Source organism: Mus caroli, unplaced genomic scaffold (assembly GCF_978045245.1).
Source record: "Mus caroli unplaced genomic scaffold, Mus_caroli_1 scaffold_5, whole genome shotgun sequence".
Lineage (NCBI taxonomy): Eukaryota > Metazoa > Chordata > Mammalia > Rodentia > Muridae > Mus > Mus caroli.
The window spans coordinates 114,007,484-114,035,366 of NW_028227260.1; positions in this window are offsets into that span (position 1 = coordinate 114,007,484).

Consider the following 27,883-nt stretch of genomic DNA (forward strand, 5'->3'; position numbering starts at 1 on the left):
GGGGGGAAATCATAGTCATCAAAGGTAAAATCTACCAAGATGAAATCTCAATTCTGAACATCCATGCTCCAAATGCAAAAGCATCCACATTCATAAAAGAAATTTAGTAAAGCACAAAACACATATTGTACTGCACACCTCATGATGCCTTCTCCAAAACTGACCATTTAATCAGTCACAAAACATGCCTCAACAGATATAAAAATATTGAAATAATCCCATGGATCCTATCAGATTACCTCAGAAAAAGGCTGATATTCAATAAAAACTATAGATAACAGAAAACCCACATACACGTGAAAGGTGAAAAACAATCTACTCTATGATAACTCAGTCAAGGAGGAAATAAAGAAAGTAATTAAAGACTTTATAGAGTTTAATGAAAATGAAGCTACAACATACCCAAACTTATGGGACACAATGAAAGCAGTCCTAAGAGGAAAACTCATACCTTTGAATGCCTCCAAAAAGAAACTGGAGAGAGGATGCAGGAGCAGCTTGACAGCACAACCAAAAGCTCTAGAACAAAAGGAAGCAAATTCACCCAAGAGGAGTAGAAGGCAGGAAACCATCAAACTCAGGGCTGAAATCAACCAAGTGGAAACAAATAAACTGTACAAAGAATCAACCAAACGAGGAGCTGGTTATTTGAGAAAATCAACAAGATAGATAAACCCTTAGCCAGGCTAACTACAGGGCACAGGGACAGTATCCAAATTATCAAAGCCAGAAATGAAATGGGAGACATAACAACAGAAATTTAGGAAATCCAAAAAAAATCATCAAATCCTACTACAAAAGCCTATACTCAACAAAACTGGAAAATCTGGATGAATTGGACAAATATCTAGACAGATATCGGGTACCAAATTGAAACTAGGAGCAGATAAACCCTGGAAATACTCCCATAACCCCTAAAGAGATAGAAGCAGTAATCAATAGTCTCCCAACAACAACAACAACAACAACAAAAAAAGCCCAGGATCTGATGGGTTTAGCGTAAAATTCTATGAGATGTTCAAAGAAGACCTAATACCAATACTATTCAAACTATTATGCAAAATCAAAAGAGAAGGTACACTATTCAATTTGTTCTATGAAGCCAGAATTACAATTGTACTCAAACCATACAAAGACCCAATGAAAGGAAACTCAGACCAATTTCCCTTATGAATATCAATGCAAAAATACTCAATAAAATTCTTGCAAACTGAATCCAAGAATATAACATGATCAAGTAGGCTTCATCCCTGTGATGCAGGAATGGTTAAGTATACAGAAATCTATCAACTTAATCTACTATAGAAACAAACTCAAAGACAAAAACCACATGATCATCTCATTAGATGCTGAAAAAGCATTTGATAAAATGCTACACCATTTATAATAAAAGTTGAGGAATTCAGGAATTCAAGGCCCATACATAAACATAGAAAAAGCAAGAGACAGCAATCCGGTAGCCAACATCAAAGTAAATGGTGAGAAACTTGAAGCAATCCTACTAAAATCAGTGACTAGACATGGCTGCCCACTTTCTCCCTACTTATTCAACATACTAGTTGAAGTCCTAGCCAGACCATTTCAACAACAAAAGGATAAAAAATGAATACAAATTGGAAAGGAAGATGGCAAAATATCACTATTTCCAGAAGATATGATAGCATATATCAGTAACCCCAAAAATTACACCAGAGAAATCCTAAACCTGATACACAACTTCAGTGCAGTAGCTGAATATAAAATTAACTCAAACATGTCAGTGGCCTTTCCCTACACAAAGGATAAAGAGGATGAGAAAGAAAATAGGGATTCGACACCCTCCACAATAGTCAAAAAATATAAAATTCCTTGGTGTGACTGTAAATAAGGGAGTGAAAAGTCTCGTATGACAAGAACTTCATGTCTCTGAAGAACGAAATTGAAGAACTCAGAAGATAAAAAGATCTTCCATATTCATGGATTGGTAGGATTTATATAGTAAAAAATGTCTATTTGCCGAAAACAGTCTACAGATTCAATGCAATACCCATCAAAATTCTAACTCAATTTTTCACTGAGTTAGAATGGGCAATTTGCAAATTCATATGGAATAACTAAAACAAAAACAACAAAACAAACCAACAAAAATAACCAAAAAACAAAAAACAAAAATACAACAAAAAAACTAGGATAGCAAAAACTATTCTCAATAAGAAAAGAACCTCTTTAGGAATCACCATGGCTGAACTCAAGCTGTACTACCTGATAAAAACTGAATGTAACTGGTACTGCAAAAGACAGGTAGATCAATGGATTAGAATTGAAGACACAGAAATGAACCCACCCTGATATTCCACCTCACATAAGTCAGAATGGCTAAAAAATTCAGGTGACAGCAGATGCTGGCAAGGATGTGGAGAAAGAGGAACACTCCTCCATTGCTGGTGGGATTGCAAGCTTGTCCGACCACTCTGGAAATCAGTCTGGTGGTTTCTCAGAAAATTGGACATAGTACTACCAGAGGATCCCGCAATACCACTTCTGGGCATATATCCAGAAGATGTTCCGACCAGTTGTAGGACACATGCTGCACTATGTACATAGGAGCCTTATTTATAATAGCCAGAAGCTGGAAAGAACCCAGATGCCCCTCAACAGAGGAATGGATACAGAAAATGTGGTACATTTGCACAATGGAGTACTACTCATCTATTAAAACGAATGAATTTATGAAATTCCTAGGCAAATGGATGGACCTGGAGGGCATCATCCTTTGTGAGGTAACCTAATGACAAAAAAACTCACAGAATATGTACTCACTGATAAGTGGATATTAGCCCAGAAAGTTAGAATACCCAAAACATAAGATACATTTTGAGAAACACATGAAAGTCATGAAGAACAAAGACCAACGTGTGGATACTTTTCCCCTTTTTAGAATTGGGATCAAAACACTCATGCAAGGGAGTTACAGAGGCAAAGTTTGGAGCTGAGACGAAAGGATGGACCATCTAGAGACTGCCATATCCGGGGATCCATCCCATAATCAGCCTCCAAACACTGACACCATTGCATATATCATCAAGATTTTGCTGAAAGACTATGCCCGGACCTAGCAAACACAGAAATGGATGCTCACAGTCAGCTTTTGTATGGATCACAGGGCCCTTAATGGAGGAGCTAGAGAAAGTACCCAAAGAGCTAAACGGATCTGCAACCCTATAGGTGGAACAACAATATGAACTAAACAGTACCCCCCAGAACTCGTGTCTCTAGCTGCATATATATCAGAAGTTAGCCTATTTGGCCATCAGTGGAAAAAGAGGCCCATTGGTCATGCAAACTTTATATGTCTCAGTACAGGGGAATGCCAGGGCCAAGAAGTGGGAGTAAGGGGGTAGTGAAGGGAACTTGTGGGGGACTTTTGGTATAGCATTGGAAATTTAAATGAAATAAATACCAAATAAAATAAAAACATGAACCCACACACCTATGGTCCCTTGATCTTTGACAGGGGAGCTAAAACCATCCAGTGGAAAAAAGACAGCATTTTCAACAAATGGTGCTGGCACAACAGGTGGTTATTACGTAGAAGAATGAGAACTGATCCATTCTTATCTCCTTGTACAAATCGCAAGTCTAAGTGGATCAAAGACCTCCACATAAAATCAGAGACACTGAAATTTATAGAGGAGAAAGTGGGGAAAAGCCTCGAAGATATGGGCACAGGAGAATATTTCCTGAACAGAACAGCAATAACTTGTGCTTTAAGACTAAGTATCAACAAATGGGACCAGAAAAAATTGCAAAGCTTCTGTAAAACAAAAGACACTGTCAATAGGATAAAAAGGCCACCAAGGGATTGGGAATGATTTTTTACCAAACCTAAATCTGATAGGGGACTAATATCCAATATATACAAAGATCTCAAGAAGCTGGACTCCAGAAATTCAAATAACCCATTAAAAATGGGGTACAGAGCTAAAAAAGAATTCTCAACTGAGGAATACCGAAGGGTTGAGAAGAACTTGAAAAAAAATGTTCAACATCTTTAACCATCAGGGAAATAGAAATAAAAACAAAACTGAGATTCTACCTCACATCAGTCAGAATGGCTAAGATCAAAAATTCGTGTGACAGCAGATGCTGGCAAGGATGTGGAGAAAGAGGAACACTCCTCCATTTTTCATGGGATTGCAAGCTTGTACAACCACTCTGGAAATCAGTCTGGTAGTTTCTCAAAAAATTGGATATAGTACTACCTGAAGATCCAGCAATTCCTTTCCTGGGCACATACCCAGAAGATGGTCACACTGGTAGTAAGGACACATGCAGTAGTATGTTCATGGCAGCCTTATTTATAATGGCCAGAAGCTGGAAAGAACCCAGATGTCCCTCAATAGGGGAATGGATATAGAAAATGTGATACATTTATACTTTGGAGTACTGCTCAGCTATTAAAACAATGGATTCATAAAATTCTTAGGCAGATAGATGTATCTGGAAGATATCATCCTGAGTGAGATAACCAAATCACAAAAGAAGTGACTTGAAATGCACTCACTGATAAGTGGATACTAACCCAGAAACTTACAATACCCAATATACAATTTGCAAAACACAAGAAAATCAAGAATGAAAATCATTGCGTGGATACGTCATACATCCTTAGAATAGGGAACAAAATACCCATGGAAAGAGTTACAGAGTCAAAATTTGGAGGTAAGGCAAAAGGATGGACCATCCTTAGACTAACCCACCTAGGCTTCCATCCCATAATTATCCACCAAAAGCAGACACTATTGCACATGCCAGCAAGATGTTGCTGAACACACCCTGATATAGCTGTCTCATAGGAGGATATGCCAGTGCCTTGCAAATACAGAAGTGGATGCTCACTGTCATTTATTGGATGGAACACAGGGCCCTAATGGAGGAGCTAGAGAAAGTATCCAAGGAGCAGAAGGAGTCTGCAACCCTATAGGTGGAAAAACAATATGAACTAACCATTATCCCAAGAGCTTGTCTCTCTAGCTTCATATGTAGCAGAAGACGGACTAGTCGGCCATCACTGGGTAGAGAGGCCCCTTGGTCTTGCAAACTTTATATGCTGCAGTACAGGGGAGTGCCAGAGCCAAGAAGTATGAGTGGATGGGTAGGGGAGAAGGACGAGGAGGGGGAGCGTATAGGGGACTTTCGGGATAGCATTTGAAATATTCATGAAGAAAATATCTAGTAAAAAATTGAAAACAATCAAAAAACAAAGAAAGAAAAGGAATACACCTCACAATAAAGTTGGACAAGGCATGAAATAGTACAAAAGGAGTTATAGAGAAATATGAAAATTAAAAATTATCATTGGGCATATGTGTATGTGAAAGGAAATAAAACTTGAGACCTGTGATTCATGTAATGTATGTCAAATAGCCCAAAGAGTTGTTTGTGAGCTTTGAAACCTGGGGCTGAGAACATAGCCGAACAGATCAGGACATGCCCGGGCAGGCCCATCGCTTCCCTATCTCCCACCCCTCTGACCTCAGGCTGCTGATGTTTAAATGGACCAATCATGTAAAACCGCGCCAATTCCTCCCCCAGCCCCACTCCTTTTCTATAAAAACCCCTAGCTTCCAAGCCTCGTGGTCGAATCCACTGTCTCCTGTGTGAGATACGTTTCGACCCGGAGCTCCGCCATTAAAATACCTCGTGTTGTTACATCAAGGTGTTGTGTTCTATTCGTGATTCTTGGGTGCACGCTGAATCGGGAGTTGGGTGGGGGTTTCCCCACTAGGTTCTTTCATTTGGAGGTCCCACCGAGATCTGCATGACACCCAAGAACCCCGAAGGACCCCTTGGAGGTACGTTTGTTTGTGTGAGTCTTGTATGTTGTCTGTTGTCTAAGTGTGTAAGTGTGAAACCGCTGAACTTGTGTCTTGGTTTTTCAATTCTGAGATTGTGGGTTTGAGTCCCACCTGTGTTACCAGTTCTGGTTTTCTGTATTCTGGCAGCTGCCACTGAGGACCGTAAGGACCCTAGTGGCTGTGGGAAGACGATGGTCTATTTCCCCACAGGCTGCACCCTTGGAAGACGTTCCGAGGGAGACCCTGGAGTGCCCAGGGTACGGAACAGTCAGGAGGACCTGGCTGTTGCCCGGCAGAGTGAAGAAGAGTGAGTGCTCTTCCTGCCAGAGGAGTGGACGCGGAATCCCACTCCGTCAGAGGTAGCGTTTGGCTGGTTGTATAAGTCCAGACGCAGACGAGTGTGTTTGGATGTCTTAGTGTTTTCCGTCTCTGTCATTGTGTTGTGTTTATTCTTATTCTTCACTATGGGACAGACCGTGTCTACTCCTTTATCTTTGACTAAGGACCATTGGACGGACGTTAGGGCTAGAGGACGAAATTTGTCAGTAACAGTGAAAAAAAAGCCATGGATGACTTTCTGTTCCTCGGAATGGCCTGTTTTTGGAGTAGGTTGGCCAGCAGAAGGAACTTTTTACTTACCCACCATAAGGGCTGTGAAGGCCATTGTTTTTCAGGAGGGGCCAGGATCGTATCCAGAGCAGCAACCGTACATCACGGTATGGGAGGACTTGGCACGCTACCCACCCCCGTGGGTTCGCCCATTCCTCCTGCCTCTCCGCCCTGGCACCAAGATTCTAGCCATCCGAGAAAATGGTGAGAAAGAGAAACCGAAACCACCGCTCGGGGGAGATGATGACCGCAGCACACCAGTGACGAAACCCCCCAAGATCTATCCAGAGATTGAAGAACCCCCTGAGTGGCCCGACACCCCTCAACCCCCACCATATGCTTCCCAGCCCCAACCTTCAGCTCCCTCGGGACCCCTGCCTCAGGCCCCGGCCGGAGGAGGGGGTCCCTCCACAGGAACAAGGAGCCGGCGAGGAGTCACCCCTGAGGGGCCTGCGGATTCAACCGTGGCGCTCCCCCTCAGGGCTATTGGGGCTCCCCCTGCCGATCCGAACAGTCTACAGCCCCTACAGTATTGGCCTTTTTCCTCTTCTGACCTCTATAACTGGAAAGCTAATCACCCCCCTTTTTCAGAAAACCCTGCAGGACTCACTGGGTTGGTTGAATCATTAATGTATTCACACCAGCCGACCTGGGATGACTGTCAGCAGCTTCTGCAGACTCTATTCACAACCGAGGAGAGGGAGAGAATTCTCCTTGAGGCTCGGAAAAACGTCCGAGACGAGGCTGGGCGCCCTGTCCAAACTCCAGCTGAAATAGATGAAGGATTCCCGCTAACCCGGCCCCGATGGGATTATAATACGGCACCAGGTAGGGAACGACTGTCCAATTATCGCTGGGTCCTAGTGGCGGGTCTCAGAGGTGCTGCCCGGCAGCCCACGAATCTGGCCAAGGTAAGAGAGGTTATGCAGGGAGCGACTGAGCCCCCCTCAGTCTTCCTCGAAAGGCTCATGGAGGCTTATAGGAGATATACCCCATTCGACCCCACGTCTGAGGGTCAAAGGGCCTCAGTAATTATGGCCTTCATTGGCCAGTCGGCTCCTGACATTAGGAAGAAGTTACAGCGAATTGAGGGCTTGCAGGATTACACCATAAGAGATGTAGTTAGAGAGGCAGAGAAAGTGTATCATAGGAGAGAAACAGAAGATGAAAATTTAGAGAGAGAGAAAAGAGAGAAAAGAGAGGATGAGGATAGGAGAGACAGGAGGCAAGAAAAGGTTTTGACTAGGATCCTGGCCGCAGTAGGAGAAAGAGATAACGGAAGAAAAGGTAGACAGTCAGGGTACCTGGGAGACAAAAGACAGCAGGGACCAAGGAGACCCCGAGAAGGCAGGCAGCGCCTGGAGAGGAACCAATGCGCATATTGCAAGGAAATGGGCCACTGGAAGAGCGACTGTCCGAAAAAAAAACAAGAGGTAAAGGTGCTTTCTCTTGGAGAAGATGAAGACTAGGGGGAACGGGGCTCGGACCCCCTCCCCGAGCCTAGGGTAACCTTAGAAGTGGAGGGGACCCCTGTGGACTTTCTAGTTGACACGGGAGCCGAATTTTCAGTACTCAAAACACCTCTAGGAAAAGTGAAAAAAAATGAAAAAACCTTGGTGATTGGGGCCACGGGACAAAAGTTGTATCCATGGACCACATCCCGAGTAGTAGACATAGGGCGAAATCGAGTAACTCATTCGTTTCTAGTCATTCCAGAGTGTCCTATGCCTTTATTGGGGAGAGACTTACTAACCAAGTTAAAAGCACAAATAACTTTCACCTCTCATCGACCGGAGGTTTTCTGGGGAATAAAAGTGCCCCAGACTCTAGAGCTGTCTTTACAACTAGGAGAGGAATATCGACTTTACCAAAATAAAGTAAAGCCCCATGAGGGATTACAGGACTGGTTGAATCGATACCCTCAGGCATGGGCAGAAACGGGAGGAGTGGGGATGGCAAAACTGGTCCCCCCCGTGGTGATTGAACTTAAGTCCGGGGCCACCCCTATAGGGGTCCGACAATATCCCATGAGCAGAGAAGCTCAAGAGGGTATACGCCCCCAAATCAACAAACTGCTCCAACAAGGGATTTTGGTTCCATGCAAATCCCCTTGGAACACTCCTCTACTTCCAGTAAAAAAACCAGGGACCAGTGACTACCGTCCAGTCCAGGACCTTAGAGAAGTCAATAAGAGAGTTCAGGACATACACCCCACGGTGCCAAATCCTTATAACCTCCTCAGCACCTTGCCACCTGGTCGGACATGGTACACAGTCCTGGATCTCAAAGACGCTTTTTTCTGTTTGAGGTTACACCCCAACAGCCAGCCCTTGTTCGCTTTCGAATGGCGAGACTCCGAGAGTGGACAAGCCGGACAGCTCACATGGACGAGGCTGCCTCAGGGATTCAAGAACTCGCCCACTTTGTTTGATGAAGCCCTACACCGAGATCTTGCTCTTTTCCGAGCCAATAACCCACAGGTGACTCTTTTGCAATATGTAGATGACCTGCTCCTAGCTGCAGAAACACGCGAGGACTGTGAAATTGGGACCCATAACCTCCTGGGCGAGTTAGGTAAGCTGGGGTATCGGGCCTCTGCTAAAAAGGCTCAGTTATGCCAGATAGAAGTGACCTACCTAGGATATGTCCTGAGAGATGGACAACGGTGGCTCACAGAAGCCAGAAAACAAGCTGTTATGCAGATCCCGGCCCCAACTACTGCTCGCCAGGTAAGAGAGTTCCTGGGGACTGCCGGGTTTTGCAGACTCTGGATTCCCGGATTTGCCTCACTGGCAGCTCCCTTGTATCCACTAACCAAAGAGAAAGGGGAATTCACCTGGACCAGGGAACATCAGCTAGCCTTTAAAACTCTCAAAAAGGCACTGCTGCAGGCTCCAGCATTGGCCCTGCCAGATTTAAACAAACCTTTCACCCTATACATTGATGAAAGAAATGGAGTGGCAAGGGGAGTCCTTACCCAGGTTTTGGGACCATGGAAGCGCCCGGTAGCCTACTTATCAAAGAAACTGGACTCTGTGGCCAGTGGATGGCCCTCCTGCCTGCGAGCGATAGCAGCCACGGCTGTGCTAGTAAGAGATGCTGACAAACTGACTATGGGCCAGAATGTTACCATAGTGGCCCCACACTCTCTTGAGAGCATCGTCAGGCAACCACCGGACCGCTGGTTGACCAACGCCCGAATGACGCATTACCAGAGCCTATTGCTGACAGAGCGAGTAAGTTTCGCACCCCCAGCCATTCTCAACCCTGCCTCCTTACTACCTGAGGCTGACGAGGCCCCTGCACATAAGTGTGAAGAGATACTGGCAGAAGAGACTGGAATCCGGCCAGACCTCACAGACCAACCTTGGCCAGGGGCGATGACTTGCTTCACAGACGGAAGCAGCTTTGTGGTAGAAGGTAAGCGGAGGGCTGGGGCAGCAGTAGTAGATGGAAAGTCTGTCATATGGGCCAGCAGCCTGCCGGAGGGTACATCAGCTCAAAAAGCAGAACTAATCGCACTAATTCAAGCCTTAAGGCTGGCAGAAGGAAGGACTCTTAATGTCTATACTGACAGCCGGTACGCTTTTGCCACGGCTCATGTTCACGGAGCAATATACCGACACCGTGGACTGCTGACGTCTGCCGGCAAAGATATCAAAAATAAAGAAGAAATTCTCAGCTTATTAGAAGCTGTTCATCTGCCCCGTAGGGTGGCAATTATCCATTGCCCAGGACACCAGAAGGGAACTGGGCCCGTTGAAAAAGGAAATCAAATGGCAGACCAAGAAGCTAAAAAAGCAGCCCAAGGGCCAATGACTCTGGTGGTGAGAACCCAACAGCCCACTGCTGAGGAAATTAATAAAAGAACCCTCACAGAAGAAGAGGGGCAAGATTACTTAGCTAACATACACCATCTGACTCATTTAGGAACTAAAAAAATACTAAAATTGGTTAGTAAGTCCCCCTATTACATTCCTGGATTAAAGAGAATTGTGCAGGAGATAGTAAAAAACTGCCGTGCTTGTGCACTTACCAATGCTGGGTCTAGCAGGCTCCAGGAAGGAAAACGACTGCGAGGAGACAGGCCTGGAGCCTACTGGGAAACTGACTTCACTGAGGTGAAACCGGCTAGGTATGGAAATAAATATCTCCTAGTTTTTATAGACACCTTCTCGGGATGGGTCGAAGCATTCCCCACCAAGAAAGAAACAGCTAATGTAGTGGTCAAGAAGATACTTGAAGAAATCCTTCCCCGCTTTGGGATACCTAAGGTAATGGGGTCAGACAACGGACCTGCCTTTGTCTCCCAGGTAAGTCAGGGATTGGCCAGGCAACTGGGGACAAATTGGAAATTACATTGTGCATACAGACCCCAGAGTTCAGGACAGGTAGAGAGGATGAACAGGACGCTAAAGGAGACTCTGACTAAAATAGCCTTAGAATCCGGTGGAAGCGATTGGACAGCCGTTCTCCCTTATGCCTTGTTCAGGGTTCGGAATACACCTGGACCCCTTGGCCTAACTCCATTTGAATTAATGTATGGGGCACCCCCACCCATTTTTATGACTGTAGGGGATAGGAATCACCCGGATGTGTCTTTCTCTCCTTCTTCTAGTCTTTTGGCTCGATTAAAAGCTCTCGAAATAGTAAGAAAAGAGGTCTGGGAACAGCTAAAAGAAACCTATGTTGCTGGTGACACACAGGTGCCGCACCAGTTTGAAGTAGGAGACGCAGTCCTGGTGAGGAGACACCGAGCGGGAAACCTAGAACCGAGGTGGAAGGGACCCTACTTGGTGCTACTGACAACGCCCACCGCGGTCAAAGTGGAAGGAATCCCCACTTGGGTCCACGCATCCCACGTCAAGAGAGCACCCCCTGGAGTCAGCCATGATGAGTGGACTTTGGAGAAGACTACTAACCCTTTTAAGTTGCGCCTGCTTCGTAAGAGCGATCCCAAAGGACTTCAACCCCCACAGTCCTGTTCAACAAACGTGGGAGGTACTCAATGAGGGGGGTAGGGCTGTATGGACAATCGCCGAGGTACACCCTCTGTGGACTTGGTGGCCTGATCTTTTCCCTGACATCTGTAAGTTGGCTATAGGAGCCCCTCCTGGATGGGACTTGGAGGGGTACTCTGACATTCAGAGGGCACCTTTAACACCCCCTCCGTACGTAGAAAAACATTCGAGAGACCCATGGGGTGGTTGCTCTAACCAAAGGGATAGAAGTATGCTTCGAACCCATCCCTTCTATGTCTGTCCCGGGCCCCACCGAAGTCAATCCCTTAATCCAACATGTGGAGGTAAAGCTGACTTCTATTGCAAGAGCTGGGGTTGCGAGACTTCAGGTACAGCCCACTGGAAGCCCTCCTCAAGCTGGGACTATATTAGAGTAACAGCCAACTATTCCCTAGCGTCTTATGTACCTGGAGGATTCGACCTAGACGAGTGTACTGACTGGTGCCATCCGCTCCGTGTCACCTTTACTGAACCAGGGAAAAGAGCTCTGGGATGGACAAAAGGGTATACCTGGGGTCTTAGGATTTACAAGGAAAGATATGATGAGGGATTATTGTTTACCATCAGACTAAAAATAGAGACCCCCTACAATCCTTTAGGCCCCCCAACCAAGTCCACACCCCTCACCCATACTATTCCTCAGCCTACTCCGGTGATTGCGGACCCTCTTAGTATGGCTGCTATCACCCAACCTCCCACTCCTCAGGTACCTCTAATTATTACCCCTGAGATTCCTTCAACAAGACAGAGGATGTTTAACCTAGTGAGAGGAGCCTTTTATGCCCTTAATAGAACTGATCCAAGGGCTACTGAGGACTGCTGGCTATGCCTGACCTCGGGTCCGCCTTATTATGAAGGAATTGCTTTCAATGGAGATTTCAACAGAACCAGCAGCCATACTTCCTGCTCTTGGGGAACAGGACAAAAACTGACCCTGACTGAAGTATCTGCGAGGAGTCCAGGTCTCTGTATAGGCACCCCACCTTCCACTCACAAACACCTATGCGGACAAATTCAGTCCGTGTCCAGAACGGAAGCTAATTACTATCTTGTACCTTCCCCGGTTGGATGGTGGGCTTGCAATACAGGACTTACTCCCTGTGTATCAACTAAGGTTTTTAATTCATCTCATGATTTTTGTGTCATGATCCAGCTGTTACCCCGCGTATATTATCACCCTGCATCCAGTTTAGAAGAAAGCTATGCTGGCCGGCGGTCGAAAAGAGAACCAATTACTTTAACCCTGGCTGCATTCTTGAGAATAGGTATGGCAGTAGGAGTGGGGACAGGAGTGTCAGCTTTGATAGAAGGAAGACAGGGAATTCAGTCTTTGAGGGATGCTGTCAATGAAGACCTAGCGGCAATAGAGAAGTCCATTGACGCTTTAGAAAAATCTTTGACCTCCCTGTCTGAGGTAGTTTTGCAGAACAGGAGAGGTCTTGATTTGTTGTTCCTAAAGGAAGGAGGACTGTGTGCTGCCCTTAAAGAAGAGTGCTGCTTCTATGCAGATCATACAGGAATAGTCAGAGACTCTATGCAGAAACTGAGAAAAAGATTAGAGTGAAGGAAACGGGAACGGGATGCTCAACGGGGGTGGTTTGAGTCGTGGTTTGAATCACGACCATCTTGGATAACTTCTTTGATTTCCGCTGTAGCTGGACCAATCCTTATGATATGCTTAGCTTTAGTTTTCGGCCCCTGTATAATAAATAGAGGAATGGCTTTTATCCAGAGTAGAATTGATACAGTAAAACTCATGGTTCTTCAAAGGCAATATCAACCTATAGTTCAGGTAGATGAAGAGTTAGGGGACACCAATCTCTAAAATTCTATGATTAGAATTAGTCTAAACAGAAGAAGAGGGGAATGAAAGGAAATAAAACTTGAGACCTGTGATTCATGTAATGTATGTCAAATAGCCCAAAGAGTTGTTTGTGAGCTTTGAAACCTGGGGCTGAGAACATAGCCGAACAGATCAGGACATGCCCGGGCAGGCCCATCGCTTCCCTATCTCCCACCCCTCTGACCTCAGGCTGCTGATGTTTAAATGGACCAATCATGTAAAACCGTGCCAATTCCTCCCCCAGCCCCACTCCTTTTCTATAAAAACCCCTAGCTTCCAAGCCTCGTGGTCGAATCCACTGTCTCCTGTGTGAGATACGTTTCGACCCGGAGCTCCGCCATTAAAATACCTCGTGTTGTTACATCAAGGTGTTGTGTTCTATTCGTGATTCTTGGGTGCACGCTGAATCGGGAGTTGGGTGGGGGTTTCCCCACTAGGTTCTTTCATATGTACAGTGTGTGTGTGTGTGTGTGTGTGTGTGTGTGTGTGTGTGTGTGAATGTGTGTGGGTGTGTGTGTGTGGGTGTTGGGTCACCATAAATTTAAACACACCGGATGCATGCCTGGTACCAGAAGAGGCCAGAGGAGTGCAAATAAGTGCACAAAACAGTGCTTGGAAAAATGACTCAGCTGTTAAAAGCACCTGTTCTATGCAGATGACCGGGCACAAAACACCCATATCTTGGATCACAATTTATGCACAGCTAAAGTTTCAGAGAATCAGTGCACACTTCCAGACTCTATAGGCAACAGAGGCATAAGTGAGAGAGAGGTCCAGAAGGGTCAGGCACATTCTTGTAATCAAGGTCAGTACTAGGAAGGTGGAGACAGGAGGGTACCAGGGGATAGAGGGGATCTGGATGCTCCCTTCTGATCCCTTAGGACAGAATAAACTCTTGTGGTGTGCGTAAGTACATTCAGAAAAAGTCCACACACATTAAATGTTATGCACATAAATAAATAGAAACAGAAATTGCATACAAGAGCCTCTACATTTGAAATAAAGTAGTGTCATTTGCATTGTTTCGTATGTTTCATGTTTGTTCAAGTTTTTCAAGTCTGTATGGACTTATGAACCTAGAAAGTGTCTTAAAGCCAGTAGTAGTTCATTCCCACCTCCTGAAAACTCCCTTTGAAGCAATGGTGCCTGGTACTCCATGTACGCATGCGCAAGATATATTCAGCCAATCAGGACAGTCCCTGGGTGAGACCTGTTTACTCCAGCGTGCGTCACAAAGGGTCCTCAGAAGCCTCTGTCCAGGCATCTCTGCTGACAACGGTTTTTTACCCTTGAGGAGCTGAGCACGGAAGGGTGCTGTTGGGAAAGTGTTCACCTCTGAGATAACCTGTAAGTGATAATTTGCTCTGATCAGGGTTGTTGGACAGTTAATCGAGGTGTGTCACGGTGTGGCATATCCGGCCCAGGTGGTCACTATGTGAGGAAAAGCCTACTGGTCCCCATTTCCTATGGCTTCTGATTGTTAAATGAAGGTGGAGGACCATATTCATGGCAGAGGATTGAATAGGTCAGGGCCTTAGAGAATTGTGAACCCTTGGAGGACACAATCTTGGGTCCTGGGGATAGGATCAGCGAGCTGGCTGCAGGATTGGGGGTCGAGGGAGCATGGGTCTGTGAGTGAGGAGCCTTGGAGCTTGTCCTGTGTGCTGTAAGGAGCCTTAGGGTCCAACTTGGTGCTTGTCCTGTGTGCTGTCCAGGATCCATTAGAAATACACTGAGGATTCCTCCCTCTTCATTGTCTTCTCTATGGTGTGTTCCTTTGGTATACACTGTATGGACATTGCAGAGAAGGGAGTGGTAGAGGAAGAATGAATGAAAAGAAGAAGAGGAGACATTGCAAGAGATTAATAAGTAATCTGGGAAGGATTCTGAGCACCGATCCTCCTGTCTCAATCGCCCATGTATTGGGATTAAAGACTTGCACCACCAAGTTCAGCGTTTTCACTCAGTTTTATTTCTGTAGAACGGGATCTTCCTTTGTAGCTCAGGCTGGCCTGGCTTGGGCAAGCCTTGAACTAAAAATCTGCAGATGTTTGAAATCCTCGGCTTCCCCCAATCCCACGTTTCTCCAATATAAGGATTTTCTGTGTGGGTGGTGGTGGCGAGTGTTTGTTGTAGACTGAGCATTGGGTCTTCTTGACATGAATATATAGTTACCATGCTCGTTATCTTTCTGAATAGTACTGTGAATTTACTTTAAAACCGAGATACACTGAAAAACGGAATTGATGATGTTTTGTTTAAAAAGAATCTTTGGGATATAGGATCAAAATTCAGATGCCTCAAAGTTTAAATGCAAACACATTTTGCTCAACATTTTTGGTGGGAAGGGGAGGACTCACACATTAAAGGCTGGCCTGTTTTTGCCTTTTTTTAAACTGAGAAATGGTAGATTGTTAACTTGGGTTCTAAAGAAGGTTTTTAAATACGTAAATTAAAGAAGATTTTAAAACAAAGTTAGGAGGGAGAGGGACATGATAAATGGGATACATGGAGGAAATTGTAAGGGAATACATATATATATATATGTATACATATATATATATGTATACATATATATATATGTATGGGTATATGTATATATATATGTGTGTGTATGTGTGTGTGTGTATACATATGTATATATATATGTCATTATATTGAATATGTATTCAAAACTCTATGATAAAGACAAATTATTAAAAATATAAGTGTTAAAAAACAAAAGAAACAATCTTTCAATGAGCTAAGATAATTATTTGACTTTTTGACATTTTTAACTATTTAAATGATACCTTTGGATTCAGATTGCTATGTTTTTATTCTTTTTTCCTTTTTATTTTTGTAACTGAGAAGACAACTGAGTGCTTAAGAGAAAAATGGCAAAGAAAATGTGGGTGGTACCAAAGAACGGTTACTTATTACTTCTTGACTATGATGAAGATGAAGATGACATAAATGTTTTGGATGAGGCTCATTCTGAAGGTATAGTATATCCAGTCTTCGGTATTGATTGTGTCCTGCAGTTTCTTAGACTTTTACCAACTCACCTGCAATGGAACAAGTCTTTTCTAAGAGATTTCATATACTTCATTTCTAATTTTACCTATATCTATATATTCCTATACCTGAGTTTTAGCCGTGCATATACCTACTCTTGGCACTGTAGTCACAATATGTTGAGAAACAATAACTTGCTATGATTTTACCCCAGGAAAAGACCTGAACATTGTTCCTATATGTTAGCAAAACATGAATTTATTTCATATAACCTGCAAATGAATTGTTTCATTCCTTTTTTTCTATTATATATTTTCTTTATTTACATTTCAAATATTATCCCCTTTTCTATTTCCCCTCTGAAAATCCCCTCTCCTCTCCCTTCTCCCCCTGCCTCCAACACGCCCACTCCCAAATCCTGGCCCAGGCATTCCTTAATACTGGGCATAGGACCTTTACTGTACCAAGGGTCTCTCCTCCCATTGATGACCTACTAGCCCATCCTCTCCTACATATGCAGCTGGAGCCATAAGTCCTAACATCTGATTTATTTGATTGGTGTTTTAGTCCCAGGGAACTCTGGGGGTACTGCTTAGTTCATATTGTTCCTCCTCCTATGGGGCTGCAAACCCCTTATTCTCCTTGGGTACTTTCTCTAGCTCCATCATTGGGGACCCTGTGCTCAGTACGATGGATGTCTATGAGCATCCATTTCTGTATTTGTCAGGCACTGGCAGATCCTCTCAGGAGACAGCTATATCAGTCTCCTGTCCCCAAGCTCTTGTTGGCATCTTCAACAGTGTCTGGGTTTGGTGGTTATTATGGGATTTTTCCCTGAGTGAGGCAGTCTCTGGATGCATTCAGTCTCAGCTCCAATCTTTGCCTCTGTAACTCCTTCCATGGGTATTTTGTTTCCCATTCCATTCCCGCCAGAAATTCATAAAAACAAACTGAAGACCAGTCTTCATTTTCCTCTACCTGGTGTTGAAAGGCCAGATTGCCCAAATTTGTCTATATAGGATCCAAACAGCCTCAAAATCCTGAGGCTCCTCTCAGCCTCAGAAGTACTGGGACTTCAGACATAATTCAGGACAGGCTGTGTTTATTTGTGTGTTGTTTTGGTTTAGGGAAGTAAGCTCTAACTCTCTATCTCAGGAGTGTCTGAAACCTCGTGTGCAGCTTGAACTGGCCTTGAAACTGAAGTCCTCAGCCTTACAAATGTACTGGGGCCTGAGGATACATGCCTGTTTTATTTTTTTTTTTAAATTTTTTTTCTTAACTGAAGATTAAACACAGAGCTTCTTGCTGTAGCAGTAAAATATATGTCCAGACAGGCAGAACTTTATAATTTAGATTAAGGAAGCCCAAGATACTTTATTCAACTTAATTCTTTTTTTAAAAAATGTGTACATATTAAAGTTAAGGTTTATAATGGCTATCTTTGAAGCCAACTATTCTGTTCCATGTTTAAATACTAAAGTCTTTAGTATTAAATCAGAGGGTAATAGAAATATGGTTTTATCTTTAAACCCTTCATGCAATTATGAAGTGCTGCTTTTGTAAAATTCATTCCTTAATGTTATTTTATATTTCAATTTTATTAGTTTAAGTGATTTTTTTGATTCAAATGGCTTGAGAAAATTTATTTTTTTATTTTAAATCTGAAAACGTAAGTTTCTCAGTGGAATGGCAGCGTTTTGCACGTTCTGTAGAGACACCAATGGAAAACTGTAATTTGTTAAGTGGTGAACAGCAAGATGGGAATGCTTCAGAATTGGACCTTATGGAAGATACCAGATATCTTATGTTGGGCATTGATGTTACACTTCCTTTTTTCTAGTTATTCTTCTTAGGACTGTAATGAAGATCAAAAATCTCATATTGCATCTCTTGTCTTTAATCACAACATGTAAATAAATAGCTTAAAATATATTTCTAGATGACAATTAGACATTACTTGATTTTGTTTAACTTCTAGACAAATCATAGATCTGCTTTAAAACCTAATGTTGGCACTATGCCTGAATGATCACAAAGCATTTCATTAAAATTTTCAAAATAACATAATTGTTTTAATATCTTGTTTTATTACCAACCCAGTACAGAATCCAGTAACTCATGATGATGGGAATGCAAATCCTGAAGGAATAGTTGGAGATACACGGTAATATGTTCAAACTTATTATTTCCTTCTTAGCGTAAGTTCTTCCAGAAAAGTTTTATTGATTGTATAGCAAGTAATCTATATTAATAATTAGAATATGATATATATTATAAACAATATTTCCGTAAGATTAATCCGTAATTTGAATGGTTTTCTTGGAGGGTGTATTGCTGTGGGTCAAACTCTCATCGTCCTGCTGTAGGACAAAAGCTGAGCCATCAAAAGGTATCCTTACTTTTTAAAGCTTTAATTACTTCATAGATCTCCAGTATAAAATATTCTGGGAAAATTTGAAGGTACGTTTTTTGGATATATAATGTGTTTAAAACTATATAGTATTAACATAATTTACATATTAGGAAATATTAGTTAATATACTATATGACATCTTAATGAATTATTCCTATTTATATGTAGTATTTTGTGAATATTTTTATTTTAATTTATTTATTATTCTCTATCATCTTCCTTTACATTTCTAATAATAGCCCTTTCTTGGTTTCACCCCAGAAACTCCCTATTCCATAACCCATCCCTTTGCTTCTATGAGGGTGTTCAACCCCCACCCACTCCCACCTCCCCATCCTGGCATTTGCCTACACTGGGGCATTGAACCTTCACAGGATCAAGGACTTCTCTTCCCACTGATGTCTGACAAGGTCATACTCTGCTATATATGCAACTGGAGCCATGGGAACCCCTCTTTTGTTGGTGGATTAGTCTCTGAGTGCTCTGGGGGGTCTGGTTCGTTCATATTGTTGTTCTTCCTGTAAGGTTGCAAACCCCTTCAGATCCTTCAGTCCTTCCTCTAACTCCTCCACTGGGGACCCATTGATCAGTCTGATGGTTGGCTGTGACAATCAGCCTCTGTTCTTGCCAAGCTCTGACAGAGCCTCTCAGGAGAAAGCCATATTAGGCTCCTGTCAGCAAGCACTTGTTGGCATCCACAATAGTGACTGGGTTTGGTGTCTGTATATGGAATGGATCCACAGGATGGGCAGACTCTAGATGGTCATTCCTTCAGTCTCTGCTCTGTACTTTGTCTCCATATTTCCTCCAAGGAGTATTTTGTTCTGCATTCTAAGAAGGACTGAAACACCCACACTTTCCTCTTCCTTCTTCTTGAGCTTCATGTGGTCTGTGAATTACATTTTGGGTATTCTGAGCTTTTAGGCTAATATCCACTTATCAGTGAGTACATACCATGTTTGTTCTTTTGGGATTGGATTACCTCACACAGGATGATATATTTTAGATCCATCCTTTTGCCTGTGAATTTCATGAAGTCATTGTATCTGTACCATTACCATACATTTTTATCATTATTTCTCTATAATACAGCTTGAGGTCGGGGATGATTCCCCCTGAAGTTCTTTTATTGTTGAGAATAGTTTTTTTGATATCCTGGATTTATGTTATTCCAAATGATTTTTCAAATTGCTCTTTCTATCTCTATGAAGAATTAAGTTTGAATTTTGATAGAGATTGCATTGAATCTGTAGATTGCTTTTGGCAAGATGGCCATTTTTACTAAATTAAGTGTGCCAATCTATGAGCATGGGAGATCTTTCCATCTTTTGAGATTTTCAATTTCTTTCTTCAGACTTGAAGTTCTTGTCATACAGATCTTTCACTTGCTTGGTTTGAGTCAAACCAAGGTATGATAATTTGTGACCTTGTGAAGGGTGTTGTTTCCATAATTTCTTTTTCAGCCTGTTTATCCTTTGAGTAGAGGAAAGCTACTGATTTGTTTGAGTTAATTTAATATCCAGCCACTTTGCTGAATTTGTTTATCAGGTTTAGGAGTTCTCTGATGGAATTTATGGGGTCACTTACATATACAATCATGTCATCTGCAAATAGTGATATTTTGAATTCTGCCTTTCCTATTTTTATCCATTTGACCTCTTTTTGTTGTCTAGTTGCTATGGATAGAACATCTAGTGCTATAGAATACTACTATATTATATACTACTGTGAATAGGTAGGGAGATAGTGGGAAGCCTTATCTAGTCTTGTCTTGTCTGATATTAGTGGGATTGCATCAAGTTTCTCTCCATTTATTTTGATGTTGGATACTGGTTTGCTGTATATTGCTTTTACTATGTTTAGGTATGAGCCATGAATTCTTGATCTTTCCAAGAATTTTATCATGAAGGGTTGTTGAATTTTTGCAAATGATTTCTCAGCATCTAATGAGATAATACTGTGAATTTTTTCCTTGCCATTGTTTACATTGTGGATTTCCATATATTGAACCATCTCTGTATCCATGGGATGAAGACCACTTGATCATGAAGGATGATCATTGTAACATGTTCTTGAATTGGGTTTACCAAAAGTTTATTGAGTATTTTTGCATCAATATTCATAAGTGAAACTGGTCTCAAGTTTCCTTTCTTCATTTGGGTCTTTGTATGTTTTGGGTATAAGTGTAATTGTGGCTTCATAGAACAAATTGAATAGTGTTCCCTCTCTTTTTAATTTTGCGTAATAGTTTGAAGAGTGTTGGTATTAGGTCTTCTCTGAAGGTCTGATAGAATTCTGTACTAAACCCATCAGATCCTGGGTTTTTATTTTGGGTGAGGGGGTTGGGAGACTATTAATGATTGCTTGTATTTCTTTAGGGGTTCAGGGAGTGTTTGCAGGGTCTATCTGATCCTGATTTAAATTGGTACCTGATATCTGTCTAGATAATTGTCCATTTCATCCAAATTTTCCAGTTTTGTTGAGTATAGGCTTTTATAGTAGGATCTTTTTTTTTTTTTTTTTTTTTTGATCTCCTAAGTTTCTGTTGTTATGTCTCCCTTTTCATTTCTGGTTTTGTTAATTTGGATACTGACTCTGTGCCCTCTCTTTAGTCTGGATAAGGGTTTATCTATCTTGTTGATTTTCTCAAAGAACCAGCTCCTGGTTTGGTTGATTCTTTTTATAGTTCTTTTTGTTTCCACTTGTTTGATTTCAGTCTGGAGTTTGATTTTATCCTGCCTTCTACTCCTCTTGGGTGAATTTGCTTCCTTTTGTTCTAGAGCTTTTAATGGTGCTGTCAGGATGCTAGTGTATGCTCCCTCCAGTTTCTTTTTTGGAGGCACTCAGAGCTATTAGTTTTTCTCTTAGGAATACTTTCATTGTGTCCCATAAGTTTGGATATGTTGTAGTTTCATTTTCATTAAACTCAAAATAGTCTTTAATTTCTTTCTTTATTTCTTCCATGACCAATTTATCATTGAGTAGACTGTTTTTCAACTTCCACATGTATATGGGTTTTCTATTTTATTATTATTATTATTATTATTATTATTATTATTATGGGGGTTAAGACAGGGTTTTTCTGTTTATCCATGGCTGTCATGGAACTCATTTTGTAGACCAGGCTGGCCCTCAAACCAGAAATATGCCTGCCTCTGCATCCCAAGTGCTGGGATTAAAGGCATATGCCACCATGCCTGGATTATTTATATTATTATTGAAGATCAGCCTTAGTCAGTGATGACTTGATAGGATTCATGGGATTATTTAAATAATTTTATATCTTTTGAAGCCTGTCTTGTGACACATTATATGGTCAGTAATGGAGAAGACATCATGAGGTGTTGAGAAGAAGGGACATTCTTTTGTTTTATGATAAAATGTTCTATGATATCTATAGATATAGACCTCTGTTAAATCCATTTGTTTCAAAACTTCTGTTAGTTTCACAGTGTCTCTGTTTTGTTTCTGTTTCCAGGATCTGTCCGTTGTTGAGAGTGGGGTGTTGAATTTTCCCACTATTATTATAGGGTACAATATGTGCTTTGAGCTTTAGTAGAGTTTCTTTTATGAATTTGGGTTTCCTTGCATTTGGAGCATAGATGTTCAGAATTGTGAGTTCATCTTTGTTGATTCATCCTTTGACAAGTATTGTGACAGTCCTTATCTTTAAAAAACAAAAACAAAAAAGAACAACAAAAAATTATTTTGGTTATAAGTTGATTTTATTCCATAGTAGAATGGCTATTCCAGCTTGTTTCCTGGGAATATTTGCTTGGAAAAGATTTTCCAGGCTTTTCCTCTGAGGTAATGTCTGTCTTTGTCACTAAGGTGGGTTTCCTGTATGCAGCAAAATCCTGGGTTCTGTTTATGTATCCAGTCTATTAATCTATGTCTTTTTATTGGGGAATTGAATCCATTGCTATTAAGAAATATTAAAGACCAGTGACTGTTGGTTGTTTCCTGTTACTTTTGTTGTTTGAGGTGGAATTATGTTTATGTTGCTACCTTCTTTGAGGTTTGTTGAAAGAAGATTTCTTTCTTGATTTTTGTATGGTGTAGTGTTTCCCTCCTTGTGTTGTAGTTTTCCATCTACCTTTGAAGGTTTGGATTCGTGGAAAGATATTGTGTGAATTTGGTTTTATCGTGGAATATTTTGGTTTCTCCATCTATGGTAATTTTGAGTTTTGCTGGGTATAGTAACCTGGGCTGGCAATTGTGTTCTCTCAGGGTCTGTGTATCATCTGTCCAGAATCTTCTGGTTTTATAGTCTCTGGTGAGAAGTCTGGTGTATTTCTAATAGGTGTGCCTTTTCATGTTATTTGACCTTTTTTCCTTACTGCTTTTAATATACTATCTTTATTTAGTGCATTTGTTGTTCTGATTATTATGTGTCAGCGAGAATTTCTTTTCTGGTCCAGTTTATTTGGATTTCTGTAGGCTTCTTGTTTGTTCATGTGCATCTCTTTCCTTAGATTGGGAAAGTTTTCATCTATCACTTTGATGAAGATATTTGCTGGCCCTTTGACTTGTAATCTTTTCTCTCCTCTATACCTATTTTTCTTAGGTTTTGTCATCTCATTGTGTCCTGGATTTCCTGGATGTTTTGGGTTAGGAGATTTTTTTCATTTTGCATTTTTTGACTGTTCTGTCAGTGTATCTATGGTATCTTCTGTACCTGCGATTCTCTATTCTATCTCTTGTATTCTGTTGGAGATGCTTGCATCTATGTCTCCTAGGTTTTCTTTCTCCAGGTTCATCTGTCTTTGTGAGTTTTTAAACTCTATTTCCAGTTTTAGATCCTAGATGGTTTTTGTTCAATTCCTTCACCTGTTCTGATGATGCCGACTAGTTTTGGTTTCTATTATTTATATTCTTGCACTTAACTCTTGCTATCTCATTTTCTTTGGTGCTACCTTCCCTTGCAGTCTCTGACTGGAGCCTGTCCCTCCTGTAATCCTGGTTGTGTCAGAACTCATTGGAGTCCAGCTATCTGGGATCCTGGGATCCTGCGATCCTGATATTCTGGGTGTGTCTGAACTCCTGGAAGTCATGCTGCCTCTTGGATCCTGAAATCCTGGTGTGAACAATCTAGTGAGATCCTGTTGTGTCAGAGCTCCTGGGAGTTAAGCTTTTTCTTGGTGTTGCAAGATTTGGTGGGGTGCCAGAGCCCTATGTTTTCTCTAGACACAGTTGCAAGCTGCAAGGAACCCGTGCCTCTGGCTGGGAGGATGATTTTGTTTCCCTGGTTCTTGTGGGGGTCCCACATACACAGGGTGTTGGGAAAGATGTCGTGCCCTCAGCTGTGATCTTCTGTCAGAACTCCAGTGTTCCTGGGTGTCTCTGATCTCCTGGGAGTTGAGCTTCCTCTGTAATCCTGTGATCTTGGGCATTTCAGAATACCTGGGAGTCATGCTTCCTCTGGTTGTTTTAAGAGTGGGTGCAGAGCCAGTACCCCAGGTCTGATCCAGGTGCAGTTTCAGACCAGAAGGAATCCATGCCACTGGCAAGGCAGGAGTTCCTGTGTCCCTGGATCCTTAGGGACTCAAGTTACTCCTGATGTTGATGCCATTGCTGTGATCCTGGGTGTGTTAGAGCACCTGGGAGTTGAGCTTCCTCTGGGTATTGTGGGACTAGTTGCAGAGTCAGCACCCAAGGTCTACTCATGACACAGACTCTTGCAAATATTTTTGATTTAGCATCATGGACTTACTTTTTCCTGTGGTACAGAAGTGAAAATGGTGCTTTTTGCAGAGGTGTGACATTAATTAAACTTAATTTTTATTTTTTTGTATGTGTGTGTGTGGTGCATAAATACAAATGTGGAGGGCAGAGGAGGATGTTGGGTTTCGCTCTATTACTTTCCACCTTATTCCCTTAAGTCAGGTTCTGTCACTGAACATCCAGTTAGACAAGCAGCCAGCAAGTCCTAGCAATTCTCACTTTGCCTACCACAGTGCTGCTATTGTAGAAGCAACCATCCATGGTTGGTTTTCAAGATGGGTACTAGATTCAAATTTGCAAACCTCCTCCTTTCACAGTAAACCCTCTTAACTATTGAGGTATCTTCATAACTGCTTTGAAGGGATTTTAGAGGAAAAAAAAAGATGTAAACTTTTTTATACTTCCATGTATTCAAACCTAAGTGATATGTATACAAAATTCTGTACATTCAACAGTTTTTCATTGACCTAGTATTAATTTTATATTAAGTCATTTTCTTTTCTAGGACTCCTCTGTGTTTCTTTATTTGACACAGTACAAAACTGAATTCTTTAATGTAACCCTTATTACTTTTTTTAAAATTTTATTTTATGGGTATGTTTGTTTTGCTTGCACACAGCTTGTATGTCTGGTACCTGAGGAGGCCAGATGAAGGCATTGATTCCCCTGGAACTGGAGTTATAGGTTGCGAGCCATCTTGGAGGTGCTGGGAATCCAATCTCAGATCTCTGGAAGGGAACCAGTGCTCTTAACTGCTGAATCATCTCTCCAATCCCCTCACTGGTTTTTGTTTTGTTTTGTTTTGTTTTGTTTTTTCATAAAATGAATTATGTAACTGAAAGTAGAAGATAGCTTTACTAACCAGTGAGAGAATGATACTCAGATCCAAAAGAATCTGTTTTAAATTATATGTAATTGAATGTTACATTAGCTTTCTTAGAAGACAATAATTTTTCTTTGAGATATGGTCTCACTATGTAGTTCAGGCTGGCCTGAATTTTGCTATGTAATCTATGTTGTCCTATACACTGGAAAACTCCTGCTTAAGCTTCCTAGACTAGGATCATAGGCCCAAAATATCTTACATGGCTTAGGAAACAATGCTCTTAATACTTATTTTTCAGACATATTTGTATATTAGTGTTTTGCTTTTAGGTATATATGTGCACCACATATGTGCCTGTTGCCCATAGATATCAGATGATTATTTGAGATACCTTGGACCTGGAGCCACATAAAGAGAAAACACATGGAAACTTATATCAAAGATTCTTTCAAAGAAAGCAACCAGAAATTAGAATGACTTTGGCAAATGAACAAATGGGAGAGGTAGAGGTTTTAGTTTGGTAGGGTCACATTTGTATCATTTAAAAAATTATAAATGGCTAAGTTTAAAAAAAAAAGCCATGTGTGAGATTTTAGTAAAAAATATGTGTCTTTGATTTTGTCTAAGCATTTAACCCTATAACTTCATGCCTTCGAGGAAACTAAACCTAATTTTCAGAAATCTGTGAAAATTTTTATTTTCTACTTTAAGTACCTGTTATTTAGATTTTAAAATTTGATTTAATTTCATTGTGGAAACACAGAAGTCTTGCACAAAATCTTAGAAATGTAATTTATGGTTTATTATAACAATATGGAAAAGGATCAATTACATATGCAGACAATTTATATATTTTAATTGACTTATGTTTTGCAGTATGTCTTAACTGAATAAATATAGGAAAATAAATTAGACCTTATATTTGGTAGAAATTAATGAAAAAATACTTTGAAATACGATTAATTTCCTAAATTAAGATGTATATGTATTAAAACCTCTTTAATTTTGAAAAGCTAAAACATAAAAGAAGATGTCTCTGATAATCTGTTAGGGAAAAATCTGTAATGATTTCCCATTAGATAACTTTGTACTGCTGTTTTTCTTTTTATAGTATGAAATGGTCTATTTAATTTGTTTTGAGTGTTCTTTTTTCATATTGGTATGAAATGTGACTGCTTTCATTACTTTGCTTTACAGCAAGGTGATCAACCACAAGTTGTGTGAGCAGGATATAACTACATTTCAGAAGTTTGATATGGATATACAGAAATTCAATGAAGAACAAGAAAAATCAATGGTTAGTATCATAACTAACTTTATAATTAACCTAGTATAACTAAGTATCAGGTAGGAATGGAGAAACTAGCCTTGTGTTGGGCACATGAACCTAAATTAAGTTTCATTATCTATCTATCCTTTGTTCTGTTCTAGTCCTACTGAATTGTAAACCAGAGAAGTATGATCACATACTACTATATCAATGAAAACCACTAGGTATTTTATGGTAGTCAAGATCATAAATTTTCAAGAGGCAGACATTTGCTGAAAGATGAAAAGAGGATTACCACTTTTTACAAAAGTGAGCACAGTATGTCAGCCTCAGGTACAGTTGATAGGAGAGTGAAAGCTTAGTTACTGGTGTCATCTGGACTCTGTTGTTAATATTAGAAAGCCAATTCAAACTGGTAAATCAGTTCTTACCATCATAACTTAGTACAGATTTAGTAACAACAGTGGATGGAAACAACCTGTTTCCATCAGGCTGTCTCAATGACCCTAGCAGAATATTCCTGTGGAAGAATATCACCAAACTATCTTAGATCATCTCTCCATTACTGTACCAATGACTGTAGTCATCACATGGTTTCCAAGTAAGACCTGAGATGATGACCATATTAACTACATTTTTATTTGATGGTTTAATAGTTTCAGAAGTATTAAATATGAAAGGAACAGGAGATCCATTCCTGCCTGGGAAGGCATTGAGGAAGCTGCCATTATATGTCAGTTCAAGAAAGAGATAGGGACTGAAGATAAAAAAAAAAAAATACTCCAATTGAAGGCAATTTTTATACCTTGATCTCTGGATGAAATTTCAAGGGGGAGTGATCATCAGTGTAAATGAGGAATCTAAAGACAGACCCCCAGAGAACTTAAATATTTGTAATTGTGCATGTGGCAAGGGGGGGGGGGTTGACAGGGAACCAGCAAGGGAAGAGAACAATTGGTAGAAAGAATACTACCATAAGTGAAGGAAAACTTTTAAGGAAGAAAAGTTCACTAACTGTGTCATATGTTGCTAATGGGCCAAATAAGATAGATTTGCAGGGCTGGAAAATGGTTTATTTGGTAATCTTTCTCAGTGTAGGCATGGAGACCCGAGCTTATATTCCCTGAGTAGGCATGCATGCACAGACCACCACCACTACCACCACCTACACAACCACCACCAACAAGCTAGCAAAACTAAAAACAAACCACCACAACAATAAAAGTTAGTGTGGTGGTGAGCATTTTAGAACCACCAAACTCAGATTTAGTTCAGAGCTAAGAAGATTCCCAGAGCTTCCTAGCCACCAGGTGTAGCCTAATGGATGAGCTCTAGGTTCAGTC